Here is a 6,368-nt window from a genome sequence, read left to right on the forward strand (position 1 = left end):
AACCTTGCAGATGGAAAAGAAGTGTAATGTGATGTACAGTGCGTTTGTATGATCAGTGTTTGAGTATATATTTTTCTATGATTGCTAATCAGATTTTTGTTTTCTCTGATTTTACTCCATATAAACATCCTGAGATGCCAATGAATGACCCGGTGGGGCCATCGCTGAGGACAGGCAGGGTGATGCGTCGTTTCCTCCCACAAGAAACACTGAATAAAAAACACGGTCATCTGATCCGGGAGGTTTCCGTCGCATATGAAGGCATCTCGGCACTTATCGTTATAAAAGATTTTGAACAGGAGGAAACTGTTGGGCCAGTGTTAAGATCTTTTATGCTTTGTAATCATAAAGCATTACCGTTTATTGCTCTATTAGCTGAACTTAGTATAAACCAAAGGTGCAGCTGTTCAGCTCACAGGACTTTGTGACCTTCACAGCAAACATAGGCGCTGATTCTCTGCAGCTGTTATGAGAAGAAGAAGGAGAATCCCTGCTGAACATGGAGTCTGACAAAAGAACCTTGGGAAACTGTTGGAGTGCCGACAATAAATACTGAAACATTGTATTAGTTCATTCAACTTGGCTCCACCTGGGAGAGGCTCTGCATTTTAATTTAACTTTGTTTAATTGCTTGGCCAAGATAGAAGACCTGTGTGTCTCAGCCGGATCAGTGTCTGTCGTCCTTCTGTAAGGTGAATATTAGAATCACACCTACAGTAGGCCTACACCGTTTTTAGTGTTTCTGCTGGTAAATCTCAGATATTTTCTTGTTGCTATGAATGTCCAGGACATAGTGCAGCATATATTAATATTTTTGAGCAATTAAATATCAATATGGAGTGGAAAAGTGAAAACATGGCAGTTCTGTATAAACAATAAAGTGAATGTAAACCTAAATTATTCTCCTTAGAAACTGGGATATTTCACATTATTTTGGAAAATAAATGGTAGATATACATCCATCCATCCATCCATTTTTCAACAAGCTTATCCCTTGTGGGGACGGTGACCGGGTGCTGGTGCTGATCTCCAGCTGTCAATGGGTGAGGGGGGGGGGGGGGTACAACCTGGACAGGTCGCCAGTCTATCACAGGGCGGATAGATACACATAGAGTTCTAATGTGAGGATTTTTATTCTCAGATGCCCAATATAATATTCAGTTCAACAATACTTTCTCAATTCCAAAAGAAAATGAAATGCTGGTGTAACTCAGAGGTTTCTTCAATGAGTTGTAGACGCTGATGGCTGCAGCCGTCCTGTAGCGGTCTGTCTTACAGCGGATCAGGAGAATCTCTGACTGAAGACACTGTTGTTGTTGTGCAACAGCCTGATAGCCAACTTTCTGCTGCTCGAGGCAAGGCCAGTTTATTTATAAAGAACTTTTCAGTAACGTGACAATTAATGTACATCAGGAATGTCTGTTATGTAGAACCACAAAACACAGAGGGCAGTGTGCAATTTTGTAACACTTGTTTTTAAATGACGATTGAAAAAGTGTGGTTTGACATTGAATTTATATCACAAATACATTTATTGAAAACAGTGGCATTAATCCCCACAATACAGGCCGGGTCTGGCTGTACGACGATAGTTTTGATGAGCAGGGTGTCATGTAGGTGAGAGTCATTCTTGTTCTCGGCCAGATCTTGTTAAGGTTCATAACCAACAATGTCTTCTCACACAGATCAAACTCAGCATTTTCTTAGTAAATGTTTGAATCTCTTGGAAGCTGCCTTTATCCAGCCGGCGGTAAAAGTCGACAGGAAGGAGGTGTTGGTGTTGACAGTGGCGCTCAGCATTACGCTGCAGCTCAATGAGCTCCAATTGCAGGTGGTTTGGAGCATTGGGCCACAGTCTGCTGCCCTCTGCTGGCAAATTACATTCCTTTTTTAATCACTGGTGTTCTGTACATTACTATTAATGTTATCAGAGACTGCAGCCGCGGGCCACATTTGGCCCCCAAGCCGGATTTTGGACAATCCTGCTGTACATGAACAGAAAGAAATTACAGAGGAACAGAACATAAGAGAAAACATTACTAGACTTCTTTAGTTTCATTGTAATAGGCTTCATCACTAACACTGAAAGCTTGGTTGTTTCTATTCATACACTTCCTTTGTTTCATTGTACTAAAAATAAAGTAAATCCTTAAAGCTAGAACTAAAAATAGGTTGTATAAGCTCAAAGCAATTGTCTTTGATGGAGCGTTTATCAGGCAGTTCAGAGCTCCGTTGGTCATAGATGGCATAGAAAGGGCAGGTAATGGGGACGGTGCGTCTTGTTTACCTAACATCCAGGAGAAATTGGGATAGCAGGCCTTTCAAGGCCGACTCAGGGGAGCCAATTTAGGTAACAGCAATGGTTTTCAGACTGACTCTTAGTAATTTTCTGTCTGTCTTAAAGTCTCACTTGTACATATCAATGGCGAATCCAAACAACCAGATTTATGGTCAATTCCACCAAAGCTCAGCTTCAACTTCTCCAAGTTCTATTCCCTCCCACCAGTGAGTTCAGTCCGGACCTGCGGATCTGAGCAAGGAGCACATCTAATTTTCAGTTCTCCTTGTGTGAATGCATGACATCCCCTTACATAGCTTAGCCAGCCTTGACATGGCATAAACCAGGTAACCGCCAGCTCAGATCTATTGTGTTGAGAGACCAGCTGACCAGATCCATAATTTACAATTCGGACGATAAGCAAAGAGAGGCTCCAAAAAGACTGACAGGAAGCAGAAGCAGGACAGATACAGGGCAGAAAGGAGAGTTTGAAAGAAAAAGGTCTGCCTTTACTGAGAGCAGGAAGGTGTAGGAATGTTGTACATTGTGTAGATTTTGCTCTACAAGCAAGTAAGGCGGGAAACAAATTCTTCACTGTTTTAACTGCATGCTTAGCTTCGCCATTACTTTGTGGATGTTTTTGATTACTTGTAACATGGCAAAACTGCAAACACAGCAAAAGCGGTACAAGAAAAATGAGGACCATTATCTCTAAGGAATGTCTGCAAATTCCAAATGGTGGATTACATCAGATGATCTTATGGGACTAAATTGAGCAATCTCCACAAATCTTGAGGCGTAATCCACAACCAGCAAATAGTTCCTGCCCCTTAGAGCAAACTGATCAAGGTTCTGCCACGGTCCTTTTGGATATTTTGATGGCATCAGTGGCCCAGAGTGACTCTCTCTCTCTGCTACAAGTGCAGCATTTGAAAACCATTTCTCTGAGCTGCTGGCTCAACCACACTGACTGCCGTGCTCGTTTCTCACATTTCACTACCCCTGGTGTCCTGCGTGTAGTCTATTAAGCACATCATTAGTTTAAGGAACAACAAGTCTATTACCTTCCAACAAAAGATCATCCTTCACTGTAGGAAAGGCTTTTTCAGCCCAGTACAAGCTAAGTGCTGTTTCACAGCTGTAATGTGCAGGCCACCCTTCCTCACACAGCTGCATCACACATGCACTATATGCTGTCCCTCTTAAGCTGAGACCATTAACCTGTCCATCACACCATCAACGTTACTATTAGCGTCCTCTAACGGCTCCCTTTGGGCCCCTGTTAGGTTTTCTGTCATGGGAGTGGGTGGCAGCATGTCAGCCGTCCACAGCTGTTTCCACCTAAGAGATGGAATAGGAATCCCTCCTGAGGCGCATTCCAAAGCACATCTAACGTCTGAGAGCTCAACAAACTCAGGAGAGGTTTATGATCTGTTTCCATTTGAAAATGTTTGCCAATGAGATAGTTACTGAACCGCTCACAAGCCCAGGTAAGACTCAAAGCTTCCTTCTCTAACTGTGCGTATCTCTGCTCTATCTAAGAGATTACCACACACAGGCATCTGTTCCCCACTCCTGACCCCATTTTTTGAAGTAACACCCTAACCGACCCATATGCTGATGCATCTGCTGAGACTTTGCATTCCTGGTTAGTATAATTAATAATAATTGATACTTTATTCATGCATGACCCAGAGTGCAGGCAGTTAGATCACACCGTGTACTTGTATCCTTCTCAGAGTGCAAGCGCGCTGCTCTAACCACTCGGCCACCACTCCCCTATCATACCTTGCTTACACAGGTGGGGATGAGAGCATTTCTTTCATGTCCTGGAACGCTCTGGCCTGATCAATCCCCCCTTATCCAACAGTTTTTCTTTCACAGGAGGTCTCTCAAAGGTTTATCTCCCTCTGCTAACTGTGGAATAAACTTTCTTAGATGGTTAACTACACCCAAAAAGCTTCTCAGTTCCCTGACATTGGTTGGTTCTTTCGCTTTTCTTAAAGCGTCAGTCTTGTTTGGGTCAGGTCACATTTATCAATGTTCAGTGTCATACCTGTAGCAGTAGGACTACTGTTCCCATAATGCTTAGAGTACACAGGATGTGAGGCCTGTACTGATTCCAGGTCAGAGATGAAAGCAGTTTGATACGACTGCAAATGGCGTCCCGTGTCCTCATTATACAATACCTGCCTCTTGCACACACTAGCTCAAAAAAAGTAGATCAACTTGTTTGAGCTTTCACAGTTGCCGTAGTTCCCCTGTAGTGAGAGCCAGTAACAAGCAGGCGCTGTTTTTGCTTGGCGACAGGAGACGCTGGAGGAACCAGATATTCACTAGTTGCTACCTACATAATGTCTATGGGGGGAACCGAATGTAATGGGGGAACACGGCTTGACGTAACAGCGGCATCATTCAGTTTGTTTTTCAGAGACAAGCTGATGTGTACACCGTGTAAACAGGACAGCTACGATTACAGCGTACAAGTGACCCTCATTAAAACATTGTGTGCACTGCTGCAGCATAGCTAGTCCTTACACTGCAAAAAGGGAACTAAAGGTGAGTGAAATTTTCTTGAAATCAGTGTAGTTTTCCTTGATTAGAGCCAATGGAATAAGATTTTTGCACCTAAAATAGGAATAATTCATCTCCATCATCTTGTTTCAAGTGCAGGATATCTATAATTATCTTAATTTAGGGGTAAAAATACTCATTCCATTGGCAAATAGTCTTATCTAGCTCCTCAAATCAAGGAAATATGTAGTAATTCCAAGAAATTTTTACTTACTTTTAGTTCCCTTTTTGCAGTGTACATCTGTTCTCTGCCACTTAAAAACTCCAAGGACCGGCCACACGAAAAACAAAACCGCATGAAGCTATTCATAGGTGTGCCACAAAACGGGCAAAACCAACTCCATAGCCGTCCATCCTTTGTCACCATGAACGCTCCTGTTATCACTTCTGGTTAGCTTCGAGGATGACAGTTTTTCCCTCCCACCTTCCTTTTTGTGGCCTCTATCTTTCCACAGAGTAATGGCAGCGCCATGTGGGCACCGTGTAAGGCGGTTCCTTGGCAGCAAGGCCTCAGTTAAATCGTCTCCCTCTGAAATGTTTGTGATGTTTGTTTATGTTGTGGCGATTGTACTGAAACAATAATTTCCCTCTGGGATTATTAAAGTATTTCTGATTCTGATTCTGACAGTCCCTCCATTTCCGGTCGATTTTGTCATTTGTAAATTTGTTTCCCGAAATGTAAATTTGTTACAGAACTTTTCTAAGTGTTTTGTGAGTTGTTAAATTGTTTTCGGAAAAGTAAGTTTGTTTCAGAGATCGTATTGTTGGTTTCGTCTCTTCTTCCAGAGACTTCTTCAGTCTGAGGAGTTCAACTCAGGCTTAGCCCATATAAATATCTTTATATAAATATATATGGCCATAATGATAATGGTCGTTAACAAACCAGAAGAGGAGAACAAATCCCTCCCTGGATTCTTCCTGAAAATACAGTAGATCTGACATGGTTGGAAAATAAAAAAGAAGGTAATCTTAATCACAAACCAACACAGGCATACGTCAATAGTTATTATGGTTGTATTCAAATATATACAGATGCATCTAAAAGTATAGGTTATGGGCTAGGTATTGCATTTTATGTTCCAGAATTCAATGTCAAAGTAAATAAAAGATTAAATGATGAATTGTCAGTACATACTGGAGAAATGCTAACAATATTGTTAACATTACAGTGGATAGAGGAAGTGAGACCATTAAGAGCAATTATCTGTTCAGATTCAAGTTCATCAGTAATCAGTATATAAATAAAGTAGATTAGACATCTTGATTGAAATACAGAAAGTATTGTATCAAATTCAAATGATCTAAATGTTATGTTTGTGTGGTTTTCAGCACATATAGGAATTAATGGGAATGAAATTGTAGATAAGATTGCTAAGGAAGCAAAAAATAGAACCATTGATATGATGTTAATCTCAAGTAAGACAGAAATTAAAAGTATCATTAAATGAAGACTGGAGGAAAGGTGGCAAAAGCAATGGGAAGAATAAAGGAGAGGAAGATGGTTTTATAGGATTCA

Source organism: Fundulus heteroclitus, unplaced genomic scaffold, assembly GCF_011125445.2.
Source record: "Fundulus heteroclitus isolate FHET01 unplaced genomic scaffold, MU-UCD_Fhet_4.1 scaffold_46, whole genome shotgun sequence".
Classification (NCBI taxonomy): Eukaryota; Metazoa; Chordata; class Actinopteri; order Cyprinodontiformes; family Fundulidae; genus Fundulus; species Fundulus heteroclitus.